We start from the raw sequence: 22,022 nt of genomic DNA on the forward strand, positions 1-22,022 counted from the left end.
TCATTGCAGTTACGCCCTTATGATACTGAACGTGTGAAGTGATTGTCCAAGAAATGTATGAAAATATGCTTGTATGGATAAATCCTTTTCATAATTATTAGAAATTGAACATGAATGGAATTACAGTCAACTCTCCATAACTGGATGTTTAAGAGACCTTTGAGCTAGAGAGGTATTGAGTTGCAGAGCACAAAACCAATGCAACTGCGATCCAAAGGACCATCGACGAAGCCATGAAAACTAGCTTTTACTATGGTTCTCTAATTCGATAGCAAGTAAGGGAGAGTTGACTGTATAACATACAGTATCGGACATATGAAATGCACCAAAGCCGTTTTCCCATACAAAATGGTCAACTTCAGAGAGCTATATCTCCGCCGTTTCTCAACCGATTCTTCTCATTTTTTCTGTGACGAACTACAAATTACCTCAATTTTCGAAACCTATTGAAAAAGTTGTGTGAAAACTATTGGTTCAAAAGTTACAGATAGGTTGAATTTTGACATAAAAAATTCACCAAAACGAAAACTGATGTTTTAGACAAACTATGCGTCGTATCTTTCTGGTGTCTTAAGGTGAAGATGAATCGAAGCCAAACTTCAAATTTTCAAGAGCACGGATCTGGAGAACCAAACACCCATTTGAGCTGAAAACTTAATCGATTGGTCACCACCAGCTAGTGATCAATCGATTAAGTTTTCAGCCTGAACAGATGTTCGGTTCTCCAGATTCGTGCTCTTGAAAATTTGAGGTTTGGCTGCGATTTATCTTCACCTTAAGCACATTTGCTCCTTATCACTGAATGAACAAATGCGCTTAAGACACCAAGATGCTACGACTCGTAGTTTTTCTGCCACATCGCTTTGTGTCTTGGTGCATTTTTAATGTCAAAATTTAACCTATCTGTAACTTTTGAATCAATAGTTTTCACACAACTTTTTCAATAGTTTTCGAAAATTGAGGTAATTTGTAGTTCGTCACAGAAAAAAATGAGAAGATTCAGTTGAGAAACGGCGGAGATATAGCTCTCTGAAGTTGACCATTTTGTATGGAAAAACAGCTTTGGTGCATTTTATGTCCGATACTGTACATCATCTTTTTAAAAGACACGGACACCGTCTTCAGCCATTTAGCTGCACAGACTGTAACTTAACACTAGACAACGGACAAGCATGCTCCAATGGTACAGCCGAGAAACATTCCTCACGAAAAGTTTCAATGGCTGCAGCGGGAATCGAACCCACACCCCATGACACGATGCACTCACTGCCTGACGACACTAACCGCACGGCCACGAAGCCCACATTAATCTATAAACATGAGTCTCTTATCCTCTGCAAGCTTTCTTAGCAGTCAGACGCATATAAACCATTGCTACCTCTCAGTTCAGTGAAGCAAATGTTAGGCAGCGTCCATTTATTACTTAACGCTAAAATTGGAAATTTTGAACACCCTCCCCGTAACGCTTTTTGTATGAAAATTTTTATTTTTTTGTATGAGCAGTAACGTTTGAATCTACTCCTCCCTCCCCCTAGAGCGTTACGTAATTTATGGATGCCGCCTTATGTAAATTTGTTCCCACACATTAATCGTCAGACAAAGATGGCTCCACCAGTCAGCAAAGCTTGAGACGATTTTCGCCCCGGTCGACGACCGTCTTGTGGGTGGGAAATTATCTTGACTTCCTGGCCATAGTTCATTCTCCTGCATGCCACACAATTTTCAGATTCATGCAATGACCTGCAAAAAGGGCCATTGAAATTTAACTGTGGAAGTGCTTGTAAACATAAAAAAGAAGAAGAATCATGAAACAACACCTACGAATAGCGTCGAAAATATCGTATCGATACAATTTTGCAAAACGGTCCACTAATTATTGGAGATAGAATGTCGGCGATGGTTGAAAAAAACAAGTTTGGCAAAAATTTGTTTCATCGTCTCAATCGAATAAATGTTTTATTTGAATATACTTTTTGGTACTTGTTTTAATTATGAATCGTGGTTTACGGCCAACCAGCCGAGTGGAAGTTTAACAACTACCGAAAAGCTAAACATTACATATAATTTGCAATTGGATTAGATGGACAAATTGATGTGAAGATTTGCGAAAAAGTTACACGTCTTCTCAGTGAGAATCGGAGTCGTGAGTTCGATTCTCACTGAGAAGACGTGTAACTTTTTCGCAAATCTTCACATCAATTTGTCCATCTAATCCAATTGCAAATTATATGTAATGTTTAGCTTTTCGGTAGTTGTTATACTTTTTGGTGTTTTCATTATATCGTCAAATAATAATGAAAAATATAAAGATCTCAAAAAAAAATTGGTAGTTTTCGCCGCCTTTTTGGATGGTGCCCAACGTTGCAGATGCAGCTCTTGCACAGAAATCTATCACATGCTGCTGTAAATCCAACCAGCATCATCGTTCGCGGTTGCTTTATTGTGAGTGCGATCGCGGATTTTGCTGATTTTCCCTTATCCAAAAGCAAATTGATATTACGCAATGAAGGATTCCGCGAATCGTTTTGACCCCTATTTGACGGTTTAGCGAGTTTGTTGACATAGTGCTATGATTTGAAGCGATCTGCAAATTTAATTGAAAATGGAGTTTTGAGAGCCGATTGCCGTTGACTGTTGGAGGTGACACTTGACCTAAATATATAAATCGCTTTTCGTGGTAATGACAGATTGCAATGATATTTGCCTGAAACTCGATATTTTCTCCAATGTTGCAACATCGAATATACTATGTAGTTCATTAGTACTAAACCAGAGAAGAAGCTACAGGATCATCTCAAAATTTTATTTTAAATCTTCTGTAGAGATTTATTCACAGTATTCCAACTGTCAGTCCTGGTTTGTTAGCAAACCATTACTGAAAATTTGTTTGAAGATCAAAATCTTGTTCTTAACCCTTCCATTACCAACCCCCCTAAACGAATGTTGGAAAAACACGTTTCAGGCTGTAACTTTTTTGTTTTTTGATATTTTTGAACCAAATTTTGACACAAGAAGCGCATATCCTTCTAGTTTGAGGGCTTGCACAATTTTAGGATTGGTCATCTGGTTCCGGAGTTATTCCGGAATCAAAATGGGTGTTTCGAAATGGCCACTTTCTAAAAATTGAATTTGCAATATGAAATCAGCTGATTTTTTACAATGATTAGCTCTATGACGATGAGCACGGATGTCTACAAGGCCATCATGGTCACTGCATGCCACGGATCACAATTTTCAGATGTTCCGGGGAACCGGTTCCGGGGCCATTTTTTGAAGCGAGTTAATACTATCATGCGACACATCAAACTTTATGATTTTTCAAATGATTGCATTCTATGACTGAGCTGAACAGTTCAGAACCCATTTGGCCACTTTGGAACCGGTATCCGGGTTTCCGAGGAACCGGTTTCAGAGTCAATTATCAAAAAAATAGTAAACCTTGTCATGCAACACCTCAAACTTCGTGATATTGAAAGCCATCCCGACCAGAACCACATAACAAGATTATAACAAATTCCTAACAGCAGCAGTTAAAAAATAACAGAAATTGAAATAATGTTGTTATCAATATGGGTTTGTTCTCAACTTGTTATCTTTTTAGTAACATATTTATAGCAACATATGTTATATTTTTGACATCGCATTTATAAGTTCGTTGCAAATAACATCCGATGTCATAAACAGTTACATAGTATGTAGTAATGTTGTTATTTTGTAACATCCTTACAACACATTCTGTAAGAATTTTGTTATAATTATAATAGGGTTTGTTATGTTTTAGTTTTATTTAGTGCAAATTTTGTTAGAATTTTTGTTATTTTAACTACTAATGGTACATGTTTTATAACAACTGGTGATATAAAAAAATCATATCAGGGGAACACATTCTGTTATAATCTTGATTCCTCCGTCTGGTCGGGATTACATTCTATGGGTGAGCTACAACGCCTGGGACCTATTTCCAGGATTCCGAGAATCCGGTTCGTGGTCAATCTTTAAAGGTGACTAAATACTATAATGCGACACATCAAACTTCATGATCTTTCAAATTTCACATTCCGTGGCTGGATTGAATAGTATCCCGAGCAAAGTTGAGTAACAAAAACATAACAAGTTTTGTTATCCGATAACAAGCATTTGATAACTTAGTTTGTTTTCATTTTGGTTGAATAAGCAGGCAACATAATAAACGTGATAACAAAAGTTTATACTAAAGATCATATAAATATCTCATTAAATTATCATTTGAAACACATTCATAACAAATTTTGTTATGCTGCAAAATTCCTTTATTGATAACTTATTATGTTATCAATCAGTTATAAAGATCGAATTATGATAACAAACATTTAGCATCCTCGATCTGACAGCTCAAAATTCGTTGATAATAAAAGTCTTCGTATTGATAACAAAAAATATCAAAATGAATTCATGATGTATATCTTGTTATCACTATGTTATGCGGTTGTTATTCGACTCTGCTCGGGATAGAACTCATATGGTCATTTTGGAATCCTTATCTGGGTTTCTGGGAAATTGTTTGCGGGATCAAAAGATGAGTTTATACTGTCATACAATACATCAACCATTAAAATTTTTAAAGATAGTAGGTATATTTCATGAATAAGTTGCAATGTCTGGGACCTATGCAGCCACTTTGAAACCGATATTCGGGTTTCCGAGGAACCGTTTCGAAGGTGAGTAAATATTGTCTGGCGACTTAATGGATGTCTTATATATATTTTTAATCTTCCATAACTCACTCTTGAGAATTTAAAACGCAGGTTCCATAGGAAAGTTTCTGGTTCAAGTATCATATAGCTGTTTTTTAAACACCAACACGGTAATGCTTCCAGTGCACGATTTGCCCTTTGAAGGAAGCACCACACTAGACAACAGACTAGCATGCAACGCCCAGTAGTACAGTTGAAATACATTTCTGACGAAAAGTTTTCCGGACTAAAGCAGGAATCAAAGGGGTCAGCAAAATCAGTGCTGTGCGTACACGAATTCTCTCTGCTCTTGGAAGTTTTCTTAAAAACTACCTAAAGCAATAAAACAGTACTTTTCAGTGCTACAAAAACAGTACTTTTCAGTACAATTTTTCTACAATTGATCCCTTTACGATCCTTGTTTGGACGCGTGCCTTCGATTTTTCGTTGGACCCGTTGGCGAAAGCTAGCGGTGGTAATCCTTCTTGGACACCGTCTTGGAAAAAAAAAACTCTCGAAGGTGACGTCTTCTTTCGTTTATTAACTAAACATGGTATCAACAACAAGCAAAAGGTAGGATGAATCTATGAATTCACAACTTCCTTCCAAAAAAGTGGGTTTTAAAACTGTCATTAAACGTGGCAAGAATGGAAGAAAGGACGCTTCCCCGGAATGCGAAGTTTCTTCCAAGGGTGAAATGAATAATTGTATCGAAATGAGCAATCAGTTCGATGCTCTAGACAAATTTTCCGAACACCAAATCGAAGCAGCCTCTAGCACAGGCTCTTTGATTCAAGTGAGGAAGCAAAGAGTGCCGCCTATCGTGGTCAGTTGTTCCGAATTTGGCGGATTTAGGCAGGAGATCTTGAACTCCATTAGGGGAATCAAGGTTTCCTTCCAAATCGCAAAGAAAGGAGACTGTCGCGTTTTGCCGGAAACTATTAAAGATCGCGAACTTCTTCTCAGACATCTTGAAGAGAAGAAGCACAATTTTTTTACTTATGACGACAAGACTGAACATTTGTTCAAAGTTTTCTTGAAAGGTCTCTCAAGTGACTATAAATCACCTGAAGAGATCAAAAATGGAATAAATGATTTACTTGGATTTTCCCCAGTCCAAGTAATCATTATGAAAAAGAGAACCCAATTTGGCATTATTCGGAGAGGGCTTTCTCAAGAATATTATTAAGTTCACTTTAACAAAAAAGAACTAAATAATATTAAATCTTTAGAAAAAGCAAAACTTTTGTTCGATGTCCGTGTGACATGGGAACATTTCCAGAAACCTGGAGGAAATTACCAGAACCCCACTCAGTGCCAAAAGTGGGGTCATGGTACAAAAAATTGTCGCATGGATGCTAAATGCATGATTTGCGGAGGTTCTTCTCACGCTAAGGACGACTGTCCTGTGAAAGAAGATACCAAAAAGTTTGAATGCGCCAATTGCAAGGGCCCTCACAAAGCTAACTTTTGGGAATGCATTTCACGCAAAAGAGTCGTTGAGGCTCGTGCCAGGCAGATGAAGGATAATATCCGTTACGATAACGGTCGTTTCCGGAATTTGCCTGGTAGAGTATCGAACAATGCTCATTTTTCAGTTAACGATAGCTTGATTAGGAATCATACCCACCAGGAAGATCATAATCATGCTCATTCACAAACAAATTTTAATCCGTCGGGTAGCCGTTCGAATCTTTCAATTTCGAATGTATCTACCCACGGCAAATCCTTTGCCGACCGTAGCAGGTAATTCGAACTTCTCCCCTATTCGTACTATGAGTACCCATTCTACTTGTTTCAATTCAAATGGAAAAAAACGCTACCGCCACAGGTAACTCCTGTGGCTCGAAACTCTATCTCGAAAATTCTAATGGGAAATCATCAGATAATGTACCCACTTCAAGTGATATGTCTGCCTCTGATTTTAATTTTATAACTGAACAATTGAATCTAATGATTGATGCAATGTTCAAAGCCACCACTATGACAGCAGTCCAACTTGGTGTAAAATTTACAAATCAAATTGTTATTGGATTACGTTTTTCTAATCGATCCAAATAATAATTTAAATATTTTAAATTGGAATGCCCGTTCTTTGGTAAAGAGGACGAGCTGTTAAATTTCCTTACAGCTAATAACGTGCATATAGCAGTTATTACTGAAACGTATTTGAAACCCGGATCTAAACTCAAAAGAGATTCTAACTTTTTTGTTTATCGTAACGATCGACTTGATGGGGCATGTGGGGGCAATACCGGCATTGAAAGAGGAAAACAAATTATTACTATAAAATTGCTAAAAAGCTCAAAAACTTGCTATGCAGTTTGAAAGCGCGCACAATTTTAATTCAGGACATACTAGTCCAATTGAAAATCAAGTTACTCAGGACTTCGAAAATATTCTCAATCAAGAGAACGTTTTCGAAAATGCCTGGGAAACTGATTTGGAAGAAGTGAGAACTATTATTAAAAAATTCAAAAACATGAAAGCTCCTGGCGATGATGGAATTTTCTACATCCTCATCAAGAAACTTCCTTCTGGAAGTTTCTTATCATTTTTAGTTGATATATTTAACAAATGATTTCAATTAGCATATTTTCCTGACAAATGGAAAAATGCTAAGGTTGTTCCAATTATAAAACCAGACAAAAATCCTGCAGAAGCTTCTAGCTACCGTCCAATCAGTTTGCTTTCCTACATCAGTAAACTTTTTGAAAAGGTCATTTTGAACAGAATGATGGCCCACATCAACGAAAATTCAATTTTTGCCAATGAACAGTTCGGATTCCGCCATGGACATTCGACCACTCATCAACTTTTACGTGTAACAAATTTGATCCGTTCCAACAAATCTGAAGGCTATTCTACTGGTCTTGCTCTTCTAGACATAGAAAAAGCATTCGACAATGTTTGGCATGAAGGTTTGATCGTAAAATTAAAAAACTTTAATTTTCCAACATACATTGTTAGAATAATTCAAAGTTATCTGTCAAATCGTACACTTCAGGTTAATTATCAGAACTCCAAATCTGCAAGACTCCCTGTAAGAGCTGGTGTTCCCCAAGGCAGCATTTTGGGACCAATATTATACAATATTTTCACATCTGACTTACCTGAGTTACCTCAGGGATATCAAAAATCTTTGTTTGCGGATGACACAGGCCTCTCCGCCAAAGGACGAAGCCTGCGTGTCATCTGTAGTCGATTGCAAAAAAGTTTGGATATTTTTTCTTCATACTTGCAAAAATGGAAGATTTCTCCTAATGCTTCCAAAACTCAACTAATAATATTCCCACATAAACCAAAAGCTCTTTATTTGAAACCTTCAAGTAGACATGTTGTCACGATGAGAGGGGTTCCAATAAATTGGTCAGATGAAGTTAAGTATCTAGGGCTCATGCTAGACAAGCATTGAACCTTCAAAAATCACATTGAGGGCATTCAAGCGAAATGTAACATATATGTAAAATGTCTCTATCCCCTTATTAATAGAAAATCAAAGCTTTGTCTTAAGAGCAAGCTTTTGATATTCAAACAAATTTTCAGGCCAGCCATGTTGTATGCTGTACCAATATGGACTAGCTGTTGTAATACCAGAAAGAAAGCTCTGCAGAGAATTCAAAATAAAATTTTTGAAAATGATTCTGAAGCTTCCTCCCTGGTATAGTACCAATGAGTTACATAGAATATCCAATGTTGAAACATTGGAACAAATGTCAAATAAAATAATTAATAATTTCAGGCAAAAATCGTTACAATCTTCTATTGCCTCGATTAATGCGTTATATGTTTAGGTTATGTTAGGTAAAGTATATTCAAAGCGTTTTTCTCTCTTATGAAATCAACTGACCTGTAAACAATCTGAACTGCTTCGGCAAATGAAATGTAATATGCTGTTAACAAAATGTTAATAAAATCTTTGATTTGTTTTACCAAATTAGGATGATAGTGTTGTCTAATAACACAGAACACCTAGATATAAGTAATGAATGTAATGTTTGGATGTTTGGAATGATTCTTATAAAGAAATTGAAAAAAAAGTAATACTTGAGGAAATTACCGGAGGTAGTAGTTTTGGAGTTCTCATGGACTTCCTGGATCAACATCTAAAGGATTTTTTCTAACCATCCTTTGGAAAATCATTGGAAAAAAATTTGGGAGAATCGGTTGAGAAATTGCTACTTCTGGTACACTCCGCCGGTATAGGTACCTTATTCGCTATTGAAAGTGTAAGGAGCTAAGAAGAGCTTCAAAAAGTATTCAGCCCTCCATGTGTTGGTGGCTTAACAGATGTGGTTGAAATCACGTGTATTGCCACCACTGATGAGCACCAAGAGAAACTATTATTATTCAAACATTGTTGCCCATTAACTTATCGTGAATTTTGTATTGTCTATTAGTTATTTAGTTCTCAATCAGCCCAGGATACCTTAGTTTTGCACTGATCAATAAATTTTTAATCGAAATCCAAGATTGGTTGGCATTTTATTGCTGATTGCATTTGAGATGCAAATGTTGAGTAAACGTCCTCCAAATGCGGTAACACGAAATAACCTGAACTACCGCCACCCTAACAAGGAAAATCTATCTTTGACATCGTATTTCTTGTGAAAAATCTTACCGCGTTTGGTGTTCCCGCATATGGTATTTGCATTTCAAACGCACACATCAGTATATGGAAATTTGCACTTTTCACCTTAAAAACGCAATTTTTCAAGATTGTCTCAAAACACCTCAGGCAATTATGTGCTCTGGGATGTAAAAAAAATGAAATTTTTGGATTAAAAAAATTAAGACTGGACTCTCAAATTTTCATTCATCGGTTTTGAATGATTTTTCGCTTTTCTTCAACTTCTTCTTTATTATCGCCTAAAACTTTTCGATCGGACGAAGTTCTGGTGTATTTGGCGGGTTCGCCTTCTTCGGGACCACATTACCGCCCTACGCTTCGTACCAATCCATTACAGGCTTGGCGTAATGGTACAAAGCGAGATCCGACCAGAACAGTGTGGGACCACGGTGAGAGTGGAAAATTCTGCAAACATTCCTCTCGTTAAATCTAGTTTATTGTGCCAATTGTAACGAACGGCTTGCTGTACCGTCCACACTCGCAGATCGCCTGCAACGACAGGTACTTCTTCACGAATTTGTTCATCGTTCTCTTTCGGAACATTCCCGGAACCTACATGCGGGAAATACCGACAAAAAAGTCGAGGCCGGGGATTTTTTTTAAGTGTTCGCCTTGATGTATGTCTTGTCGTCCATGACGAGACAGCCTGGCTTGACCAGCCACTCACGGTACGGCTTCCGCGCACGCAATTTGGCCACCGTGGTTTGCATGTTAGTCCGGTTTGGCGCCTTCCTAACATTAAAAACATGTAGCCCAACCCGCTTCATGGTCTGCTGGATGAACCACTTCGACGAATTGACCATTTTGGCCAAGTCTGTGGTGGAAAAGTTCGGGTTGTTCTTGAAGTAGTACTTTATCTTCCGCTCGATGGTCTTCGTCTCCTGGAAAATCTTCACAACGCGGGACACGGTAATATGGTGGATCCCAAGCCTTTTGTCGATCCATCGATCCAGGATTATCGATTACCGCACCCAAGATTTGCTGGCGTAGCTCTTCTTGTTTCGAATGCATCTTGCAAACTACTTGACAGATGCAATTTTGCACACAAAAACATAACACTCTAAACTAGTATTATTCAATTTCATTAATTTTTCCCCACACGAAAGTTACACCCAAAACAAAGTGTCGCATTTTTTTCCGAGTCCAATCTTTACTCATTTAACAAAATACCGATTTAAGGTTTGAAAATTTAAAATAAGTAAATCTGGCAACTCTGCATCTAACAAACAAATGTTTGCTATAATCCTCAAACATTTTCCTCCCAAAGTTCCGAAGGTCATTTTCTCTCTGTGTGGGGACGGACCTGGTGTAGTGGTTAGAACACTCGCCTCTCACGCCGAGGACCTGGGATCGAATCCCATCCCCGACATAGTCACTTATGACGTAAAAAGTTATAGTGACGACTTTCTTCGGAAGGGAAGTAAAGCCGTTGGTCCCGAGATGAACTAGCCCAGGGCTAAAAATCTCGTTAATAAAGTCAAATCAATCAATCAATCAATTTTCTCTCTGTCTAATAGTTTCGAAAATGTAAATTGAATAATGTAATCCAATTGGATTTAAATAGTGGTTTTGTTAAATTTGCAATCACGAGGGGTGATCCGATTGGCATACAAATTTGAGTTCTTGCATGTTTTACACCGGTAGAAATCAGAATCCAAAAACAAGATTATGACTCATGATATCATGATTCCAGTGTGTTTTCACCTTATGAAAATACACCATGATTTGAACTCATGATATCATGAGTCAGATTGCCGTTACGCAACACAGGTGTTACTATTTTGGTGCTGATTGCTCGGAATCGTGGTTCAAATGCCAAAAATGCTGAATCGCGCATCCGTTTATGATCGACAAAATAAAAAAAAATACTGCACTCAGATTCGAACCAAGAACCTTCTGATCGAAAGCCACATACGTTTCCACTCAACCACTTCGTCATCTTAAATAATGGGTGATCGATGCGAATGGGTTGAAGCAAAGCGCATCGCTTAGTGTTTTCACCCTGGATGTTACGCTTATGGAGAATCATGATTATGACTCCAGGCACCAAGATTTGTAATCCTGATATTATGACCTAATCAATTTATGAATTTCATGATTTGTAAATCATGATTTGGGGATCAGTGTAAGTTAATGAACAGATGACCAAAATATGTTTGAAATTGGTGATGGTTAATTATACGTGCTGTGGACAATTGGTATGGAATGGCCCATATTTATTCCATTTTGTAGCTCTGATATATCTATATATAACAAAAAAATCAGAATAGTATTACAATAAATCTTTGAGCTTTTTAAAACAGTATGTTGCCTATCATGGTGGAGAAAGTTCAGATTGCAGTACATATTGGTACAAGGGCAACGGAAGCGTGTTACGCAAGCTGTTGTCATTTTATTGACGAAGTCAAGTTTTCAATCGATTATCGCTTAAGTGATTGGTGGAATGAACAATGTTGTACACGAAAAGAGAGATACAATTCACACCGGTAGTTAATCGATGGATCAAAAAGATGTTCTTTGGCTAACATGCTCTGGACTTACAAAACAACAAAAGAAATACATTCTATCATATAAAGTAAAATGTCTGTAGATACTGCTTCGTACCGTGAGGAGGTAGGACAACGAAGGCCGTTCTCATCTCTACAAATAGTTATTACAATACTTGTAAACGGTGATTATTAAACGAAGCCAAACCTTAAATTTTCAAGAGAACAAAGCCGGAGAACCGAACATCCGTAAGAGCTGACAACTTGATTGGTTGGTCACCACCAGCTAGTGACCAGACGATCAAGTTTTCAGCTCAAACGGATGTTCAGATCTCCAAATTTGTGCTAATAAAATTTGATGTTTAGCTTCGATTCATCTTCACCTTAAGCCTAATGACAAAATGGGGTAGGCATTCAAAATATACATCTTCTTCTTCTTTCTGGCGTAACGTCCCCAGACAGAGCCTGCTTCTCAGCTTAGTGTTCTAATGAGCACTTCCACAATTATTAACTGAGAGCTTAACTATGCCAATGACCATTTTTGCATGTGTATATCGTGTGGCAGGTACGAAGATACTCTATGCCCTGGGAAGTCGAGAAAATTTCCAACCTGAAAAGATTCTCGACCGGTGGGATTCGAACACACGACCCTCAGCTTGGTCATGCTGAATAGCTGCGCGTTTACCAAAATATACATACATGCAGTTTTTAATGTGCACTTCATCTCAACCAGGACTACCACTGCAACTTCAAAATGGTAATCTCCTAATGAGTTTTGAATGCGCTTACACAGTATGTACAAAAAAAGCAATCTAGAAACCATGACCAAGAGCCCGGATAACTAGAATAGTAAATCTGAAGTCGAAGTCGAGGGCATTGCTTGAGGAAAATCTCACCGTTTTTGTTGTTGATGCGATTTTTATTTTCATTTCAAACAACATAAGTGCAGAAATGCGAATAAAACAACAGGATCACATCAAGCCAGTGTTTTCACCCTAGAGCGCACTTATTTTTACACAACATGGTGGCTGTGTGAAAGTGATACACTCTAGCTCGCTATGAAATATGTCCCAACACTCAACACAGATTATATGCACAGATAGGTGTGCATACCATATTTCGGTATCATACCATAGTTCAGTAGTTTAGGTATTAAAATATTATTATGGTATTAAAAGCATTGTTTAAAAAATGAAAATACTTTATAGAGGTATTCGAGAGCTATTAAGGTGAAAATGAATCGAAGCCAAAGTTCAAATTTTCAAGAGCACGGATCTGGAGAACCAAACATCCGTTTGAGCTGAAAACCTAATCGATTGGTCACCACCAGCTAGTGACCAATCGATAAAGTTTTCAGCTTGAACAGATGTTCGGTTCTTCAGATCCGTGCTCTTGAAATTTTGAGCTTTGGCTTCGATTCATCTTCACCTTAAGGATTGCTTGAGGTATTGCAATACCTGATCCAACTATCAGTTTGGTGTTTGTAAAATATAGATGAGATATTATTTGAAGCATATTTCCTCTTATTGAAAATTGTCTGGTATGGAATACATTAGCTTGGTATTCAGCAGTAATTTTCTTGTCAGGTCAGACTGTATTGATATGTTCATAGAGCAACTTCGTTTACGTTAAGAGCGGAATGGGTGTAATCAATCACCATGACGCTCAATTACTACTGCCTTGTAAGAAATTATACTGATTTAAATTTATTTCTTCTGTGTAATTAGTCTATGTCCTTAGGAATCGAGAAATTTTCAACCTGAACACTTCCCCGACTCAAAGATTCGAACCCATTCAGCATGGTCTTGTGCATTTGGGATTCAAAGCGATTATTAAATGGAAATATATTAGAGACTAAATGTTCTTCTTCTTCTTCTTGGCATTAACGTCCTCACTGAGACAGAGCCGGCTACTCAGCGTAGTGTTCTTACGAGCACTTCCACAGTTATTAACTGAGAGGTTTCTTTGCCTAAGTTGCCATTTTCGCATTCGTATATCGTGTGGCAGGTACGATGATACTTTATGCCCAGGGAAGTCAAGGAAATTTCCATTACGAAAAGATCCTGGACCGACCGGGAATCGAACCCAGACACCTTCAGCATGGCTGTGCTTTGTAGCCGCGGACTCTAACCACTTGGCTAAGGAAGGCCCCTAAATGTTATCAAAAGTAAAACTAGATCACTTGTTTTTTGGGTTTTCCGATGTAAACTTAAGGTAAAAAAGCTTGGAACACAATTTCAAAATTGAGCTGAATCTTCAAAGAGAAACAACAAATTCAATCCAAAAAGGACGATGTGGTCGGCCGAGTCGTACTTTATTTAAGACATTTTCAGGTAGTTTTGCAAACAATCTAAGTCTGTTAGAAACCCTTTTCGGTTCTGAATCGCAACACTTCTGTGAAAGGCATTTGAATGTTAATTATTGTGCCGTCGATTTTGAGTACCTTCTTGGGTTAATGCTCATCTATTGGACCATCTTGAGAATGGTTGATTTTTCCCCCTATCGGTTGAATAGCTGCAGGTTTACTTTCATTTCCGACCGAGCAAAAGCTCAAACGCCTCAACAAGAAAATTGATTCGCATCGCTTGTGGTTTTGAACCCTGCGATGCGGGGGTGACCAATAAATAGAACGCACAGCAGGTTGGGAAGCAAGCACATTGTGATAAATAAAGTCGTTATGCACGGGTCAACGACACCTTTGCTGTGAGCTCTAGATGTGATCTAGATTATTGTTCGTTGCAATAGAAAAAAAATAGATGTTCCGAGAAATTTCAATGGCTTTGAAATTCAATAGAAAACCGTAGAAAAAGACCTTCCTCGCAATTTTCGTCGTAAAATTGAAATCCAATTCGATGATGTCAGAGGACGGCCTAGATTTATGCAGCAATTCTAATGCAATGGTGTGAATTAATAAATTAACCTGTACATAAATAGTATTGCTTAAATTTGAATGATCCAGTTAAACTGTATAACAAACTGCTCAAATGCGGCTAATGAAGAAGTTGTCATTACTAATAAAAGTATTATTTTTATTTTGTTATCAAGAAGATATTCATCAATATTGACCTTTCTACTAATCAGCTTAAAAAGCAATGAGCTCGCAGAGTTTCAGTTTTTCAAAAAGCTGGCAAAAACTTAGTTTTAACCTATCAACGCGCTAGATATCTCACAATTGGAATTCAGCTACGTATTTGTTTGTTATTCATAGTTGTATTCCCATAAATTAAACTTTATTTCACCAAAAACATGTCTATGGTGGAGAACCAAAAAAAAACTTGAAAGTGTGTCGTGGCCACTACTGTGCCGGACTCAGTTGATCTTGTAGCTTCTTTACCGATACAGACCTATTTTCAACTTATCTATATTTACTTCTAGTTTCACTCTCTCCTACTCTTTTACTCTCACACCGAGCAGGTAGGAGAGAGCTCTGCTGTTAGTGAGGCTAGCTGCCTGCGAAGAGGGTCAGTTTGTCTCAGTCACCATCTGATACTGTCGGAGGATGGTTGTGCTCCCGAAAGCACGGCCCTCCGAGAGGCGTCTTCTGGTGGCTGGACGGGTTTTTTGTGGAGGGGCTGGGAATCGAACCCATGACCTTCCGTTTATGAAGCGAAAGCGTAACCTCAAGGCTACAGTTCCCCCTAATATCAAGTTGTTGTATACAATTATTTTCGAGATATATCAAATATATTTCCATGCTATTCGACCCTTTAAAATGTAAAGCAGTTGGAAAAAACTTTAATTGATGGATCATTCATAAATTACGTCACGTACACGTGAGGAGGGAGGACGTTTCAGAGAAACGTGCTTACTTTACTTTTGCTGGCTCTACGTCCTTCAAGACATGACCTGCGCCACAATGTTACGCCAACTAACTCGGTCCATGGCTGATAACCTCCAATTTCTCGATCGCCCCACACTTCCAAGATCCTGCTCCACTTGGTCAAACCACCTAGCTCGTTGCGCTTCCCTTCGTCTTGTACCTACCGGATTTGAGGTGAACACCATTTTTGCGGGATTGTTGTCCGACATTGTCACAACGTGTCTCGCCCATCGTACTCTTCCAGCTATGGTGACTTTCTGGATACTGGGTTCACCGTAGAGTTGCGCAAGCTCGTGGTTCATTCTTCTCCTCCATACGCCGTTCTTACATACTCCACAGAAGATCGTCCTAAGCACACGTCGTTCAAAAACTCCTAGCGCTTGCAGGTCCTCTTCGAGCATTGTCCACGTCTCATTCCCATAGAGGACTATCGGTCTTATCAGCGTCTTGTACATGGTACACTTAGTACGGAAGTGAAGTTTATCAGACCGCATGGTCTTGTGGAGTCCGTAGTAAGCACGACTTCCGGCAATGATACGTCTTCAAATTTCTCTGCTGCAGTTGTTATCCGACGTTATCAATGATCCGAGGTAGACAAGTTCGTCCACCACTTCGAACTCATCCCCGTCGATCATCACGCGTCTGCCAATGCGAGCTCTATCGCGCTTGGTTCCTCCAGCCAGCAGATATTTCGTCTTCGATGTACATATTTACCTTCAATCCAACCCGATCTGCTTCACGTTTCAGCCTTGTATACTGTTCAGAAACCACCTGGAACGTTCTTCCGACAATGTCCACGTCGTTAGCAAAGCAGATGAACTGGCTGCATTTACTGAAGATCGTGCCCCGTATGTTGAAGCCCGCCCGTTTCATAACACCTTCTAGCGCAATATTGAACAGGAGGTAGGACAGACCATCGCCTTGTCGAAGTCCTTTGCGTGTTTCAAACGGGTCCGATAATGCACCCGATATCTTTATATTCTAACATGTCACCCTTTTTGTATACTGGGTATATTATTCCCTCCTTCCACTCCTCCGGTAGCTGTTCTGTATTCCAGATCCTGGCTATCAATCAGTGCAGGCAAGTGGCCAATCTGTCCGGGCCCATTTTAATAAGTTTCGCTCCAATACCATCCTTTCCAGCTGCTTTGTTGTTCTTGAGCTGTTTGATAGCATCCTTAACTTCACCTATTGTGGGAGTTGGTACGTCTCCCTCATTTGCCGTACTGATGAAGCCATTCCACCTGCTGTCCTGATCTTCCTCCTCTGCGCCGTTTAGGTGTTTATCGTAGTGCTGCTTCCGCCTTTCAATCACCTCACGTTCGTCCGTCAAGATACCTCCATCCTTATCCCGGCACATTTCGGCTCGCGGCACAAAGCCTTTGCGGGATGCATTGAGTTTCTCGTAGAACTTACGTGTTTCTTGAGAACGATACTGCTACTCCATCTCTTCGCACTCCAACTCTTCCAGGTGGCGCTTTTTATCCCGGAATAGATGGGTTTGCTGTCTTCGCTTCTGTTTGTATCATTCCACGTTTTGACGGGTGCCTTGCTGCAGCATAATCGCCCGCGCTGCATTCTTCTTGTCCAAAACCGTCTGACACTCCTCGTCGAACCAAAAGTTCAGTCGATTTCCTTCCACGAACTCAATGGAACCTTTCGCTGCGTTATCAATGGTTGCTTTGAGACTACTCCAGCAGTACTCAAGAGGGGCTTCGGTGAGCTCTCCCTCTTCCGGCAACGCTGCTTCAAGGCTTTGCGCGTAATCAGTTGCGACTTCGGGTAGCTTGAGTCGTTCCAGATTGTACCGTGACGGGCGTCGGTACCGAATGTTGTTCACAACGGAGATTCGTTTTGCGCACTTTAACCGTCACTAGGTAGTGGACCGAATGTTTGCGCCGCGATAGGTTCTGACGTCGATAATGTCCGAGAAGTGTCTTCCATCAATCAAAACGTGGTCGATTTGCGATTCAGTCTGTTGGGGTGATCTCCAGGTGTACCGATACGGGAGGCTGTGCTGGAAGTAGGTACTACGTATGGCCATTGTAGTATCCGAAATTTGGTGTCGCAAAACTTTCGGCCGATTCGGCCATCAGCCGAACTGAAATTTCCACTGCCGTTTTTTCTCACACCACCTTCATCCACAATAATTTTCACTTAACTGAAGAGTCGATCACGAGACAGCCTACAAGCTGTTTTCGCGCTCATTCCAGCTGTCAATTGGTACACGAAAAATAAAAAAGCACGCACTTATGCTACATGCACGCTAAAATCAAACATGCACGCTAAAACGAAACATGCACGCTCAACTAAACACAAGCAATATTTCGTTTGAATTTCAATATACCAGCTCTAGCTACCACAGCCATGTTTTTGGAGGCGGCGAAATCAATCAGTCTAAAGCCGTTCTCGTTCGTAAGCTGGTGAGCGCTGAACTTCCCTATAATCGGTCTAAATTCCTCCTCCTGGCCAACCTGAGCGTTGAGATCTCCGATAATGATTTTGACATCATGGCTTGGGCAGCTGTCGTATTCACGTTCCAGCTGCTCGTAGAAAGCGTCCTTATCGTCATCGTCACTTGCGAGGTGAGGACTGTGCACGTTTTTTTTTCTTTATTATTGAGTTTTTCAGCCCTAGGCTGGTTCATCTCATGCGTCTGTGCACGTTGATTATGCTGATATTGAAGAAACGGCCTTGATCCTCAACTTGCACATTATGTTGTCGATAGGCAAAGAATGCGAGTACTTCCCAAGAAATTGTGAGACATACAGTTCCATGATTCGAGTTTCCAATCGTTAGTCCGTTTTCGATGCCTGGGTTTATGTCGATTGTTCCGGTACGAATTTACATTATATGCTTCTCTTTAATGAATGTTCTAATCCTCTGAGCAGAATCTCAAATAGAGAAACTTAAAAGTAGATGGAGTACCGTGTACCTTTTAATTCCGCTCCTAAATGCTTATCTTTGACAGATACGCGTATTTCGACTACCACTTGCAGTCTTCTTCAGTGTCAGTTACTTATATGCTTCCTGTACGTACTGACGATTTTTACGGCTGGCTTGTAAAGCCTGCATTAACTCCCTGTCTCGCCGGAGGATCAACGTGCACAGCACTGTTCAGTATCCCAACGCGAGCCGAAAATGAACTGAACGCGTTCTCTTTTTGAACGAGAACGCAGCAAACATTGAACTTTCGTGCAAAGTTCTGACAATGCACATGAACGCCCGTTCACTTCAGAATGCTCACTGCAGCTACAAACACGAAATAAATACATCAAACTATGTTGAATACATATCATTCCAAATTAGATGGAACCTGAGAGAGACTCGCGAAGAGGAAAAATATCAACGTCATATGCAGCCCAGATTCCCCTCTCACGAAACGTCAAATGCAGCCCACCGTTTTTATGGCTGAAAAAGTGAAAAGTATTGTGTTCAAAGTAAACTGTTATTAAAAACCTCAGTCGGCGGAGCAGTTTTTTTCCAAAGTTGCTGATAAATCTAAGCAGAAGATTAATTATTTCTAATGTCTGCTACGTTTGCTGGCATGAAATTTCACTCAAATGGCTATTTATGATTCGAAGTGATGCAAACTTAATCATTTTTTGCTGAGAGGTTCATGTGAGGATTTGAACAGCATGCGCATAATTGGTATGCACAAAGTGGAATAAGAAAAAAACTCAGCAATCACAGAAAAAGAAGACCGTCTTCGCGAGTCTCGTCTCAGGATGGAACCATCAATGTTGCTTAGCATCTTTTGTACGACTTTCGCATAGAAATGTGTTGGGCTGGTGCCTTAGAAACAATTTTCAATCCGTGTTCACTTTTCAGCTACTATGGGTTCAACTTTTTGAACTGCTCAATGTTCAAGCCTACTTGATCCCTCGTTCAAAAATTTGAACTGGAACGCAAACTGAACGCGTTCAAATGCAACACTGACTAGGACAACGATCAGTCGTTCCTAACATGGAGAACAGACGCTGTTTTGAGCCGCCCCTAACATGAAGAACAGACGCTCTGATTAGTTACTCCCTCAGAAGAGAGGAGCCCCCCTTCCCTGTCAGCATACGACCAAGGTCCAACCATGGTTGGTTACCCGATCTTCCCTACGGTTACTCGTACCCCAGGTGGCACCACGGGGAGGTAGGGATAAGAGTTACTGGACAAGAGGCTAAGGACCACAAATGGGGTCTATTTTATACCTGCTGCAATGGTACGCATTGTCCAGTCATTTAAAAAAGACAATTTACACCGTCTTCAGCCAAAGGCTGCACAGACTGAAGAATCATTAGCATTAGGCAACGGACAACACGAAACACCCAGTAGCCCAGTGATAAATTTTTCGTTTGACGAAAAGTTTTCACCGACTGGAGCGGGAATCGAACCCACACTTCGTAGCACAATACGCCTAAACGACTGACGCCGCTAACCGCACGGCAACAAAGCTCCACATCCATCCCTTCAGAGAAACGTGACGACCTATATAAAAATTGAAATCTATACGAAAAGTATGGTATAGAGGAAAGGGGACGAGGATGAATATAAAAAAAAAACTTTGCATGACGTAATTCATGGTCGATAAGGGAATATAAACAAAAAAAATCAGATTTGATGGATGCATACTAGTGCTAAAATCATTAAATGAAATCAATTCAACTGTCTGCTCTACCACGTAAGTGAGACACAGAAACATACATAAATCATAACCGTGCATGATCAATTATGCACGTTTACCTTTGATATCAAACATAATTCAAAAACTTACGTGGAAAATTTTGATTACAAAAAAACCTACAGATGTTTCAGAAAATTCTTCAAAAGATGTTATAAAAATTGCCCGGTGATAATGAAAACCTTTTTTTTAGAAACATTTTTTCTGAGTACATGGCTCACGATAGTACACGGTGTGGCTGGGCAAGTGACTAAAAGTGATCCAAATATATATTTGACAATATCCAAGATCGTGACTAAATATTCCGGTCCAATAAGGCTCAATTTGCTATTTTTTTCCCGCAAGAATCTATAATAATTGAATCAATCAGCATTATATTTACTTTTTCTCAAATCCAAAGACATTGCAAACAGTAACAATATAACTGTTGCAAAAGTTCCATCATACAAGGAGCTATAACTGAGTTATTTGTCTCCGATTTTCTGGATTAGTTTTCATAAATACATGCAGCAGAGGTAACACATGTCTCAGGAGGATTCCCAGTTCGCAGCATCCGTTACTCTGTAAGAAGCAGATGAAGTAAGGGGTCATCCATAAATGACGTAGCTTCTTAGGGGGGAGGGGGGGCTTCACGAATTTGTGACGATGTGCGACGAGGGGGAGGGAGGGGTCCTAGCTAGTGGACGTAGCATTTTGAATCACGTCGGTAAAATAAGAGGCGCTGAAAAAATGACATACAATTATTTTTTTATCAAACTTCTTTTTTCATTGTTTGACTTATAAAGTTGGGTTCTAAAGTGATGATTCAGCTTAAAAACATTCATATGACAAGATTGGAAAAAATGTAAGAAATTTTATATTTTCTGTAGTACAATCAAACAGATTTTTGGATGCTTTAAATAATTTTGTGAACATTATATTCATGTAATAATAAATTTATTTAGAAATAAAGATTAAAGATAGATAAATTAATTAAAAATCAAGGCTTAAACAACTTGGAAAACATTGTTTGTTGTATTATTTTTTTCTGTTAGAGCATATTTCTTTAAAATACATATGCTCGTTTTGGCAAATATTATATTAAAACAAGATATTCATTCCGTGAATTATGCTCTCAATGTTGCAGAAGATCTCCACCTAAACAACTCATCGATTTGTTTTGATATATCAATGCTCTTGATGGAATAGCCTAAATAAAACTTGATGGAAAAGCCTGGACGACAGATTCGATTGTTATCAAAATTGTTCTATCATTCAATTTTCTTAATAACTCGGTAAATTGAAAAAAGATTATTTTTAGTATTTATTTGTTTCGTCATAGTTTGTGTAAGATTATTTCAGTATGGGTAACGATAATGAAGTTAAGCTTATATATCAATAAAGTTGAATAACTTGTACAATAATCGCTAAGATTTTCTGAACATTTCAAATATTACAAGTGTAATCTTTTCTACATCTGGCACATCAGATTGCTAAATGGATTTGAATTTGGATGATAATAACAAATATCCATTTCAAATAAAATATATCTTATCTTGATCATTTTCATTGAAATCTATTTCCTTACAACGAATAATGAAAAACAATTCTCTAAAATAATTAAATTTCTTTTCAACATATTATAAAATCTGTTGTACCTTTGTACTCTAACTCGTTACTGTTAGCTTCATCAATCCAATAAAAGATTTTTCCTTTTTCTATA

The 22,022-nt window shown here is 38.9% G+C and overlaps 1 protein-coding gene across 19 annotated transcripts in view; it reads left to right on the top strand.

Moving 5' to 3' along the window:
- LOC5566523 (tyrosine-protein kinase receptor torso) overlaps nt 1–22,022 on the top strand; it is a 429,787-nt gene that overhangs the window by 208,701 nt on the left and 199,064 nt on the right. The gene's annotated exons all lie outside the window — the stretch shown is intronic.

The sequence above is a fragment of the Aedes aegypti genome, chromosome 2 (assembly GCF_002204515.2).
Source record: "Aedes aegypti strain LVP_AGWG chromosome 2, AaegL5.0 Primary Assembly, whole genome shotgun sequence".
NCBI lineage: Eukaryota > Metazoa > Arthropoda > Insecta > Diptera > Culicidae > Aedes > Aedes aegypti.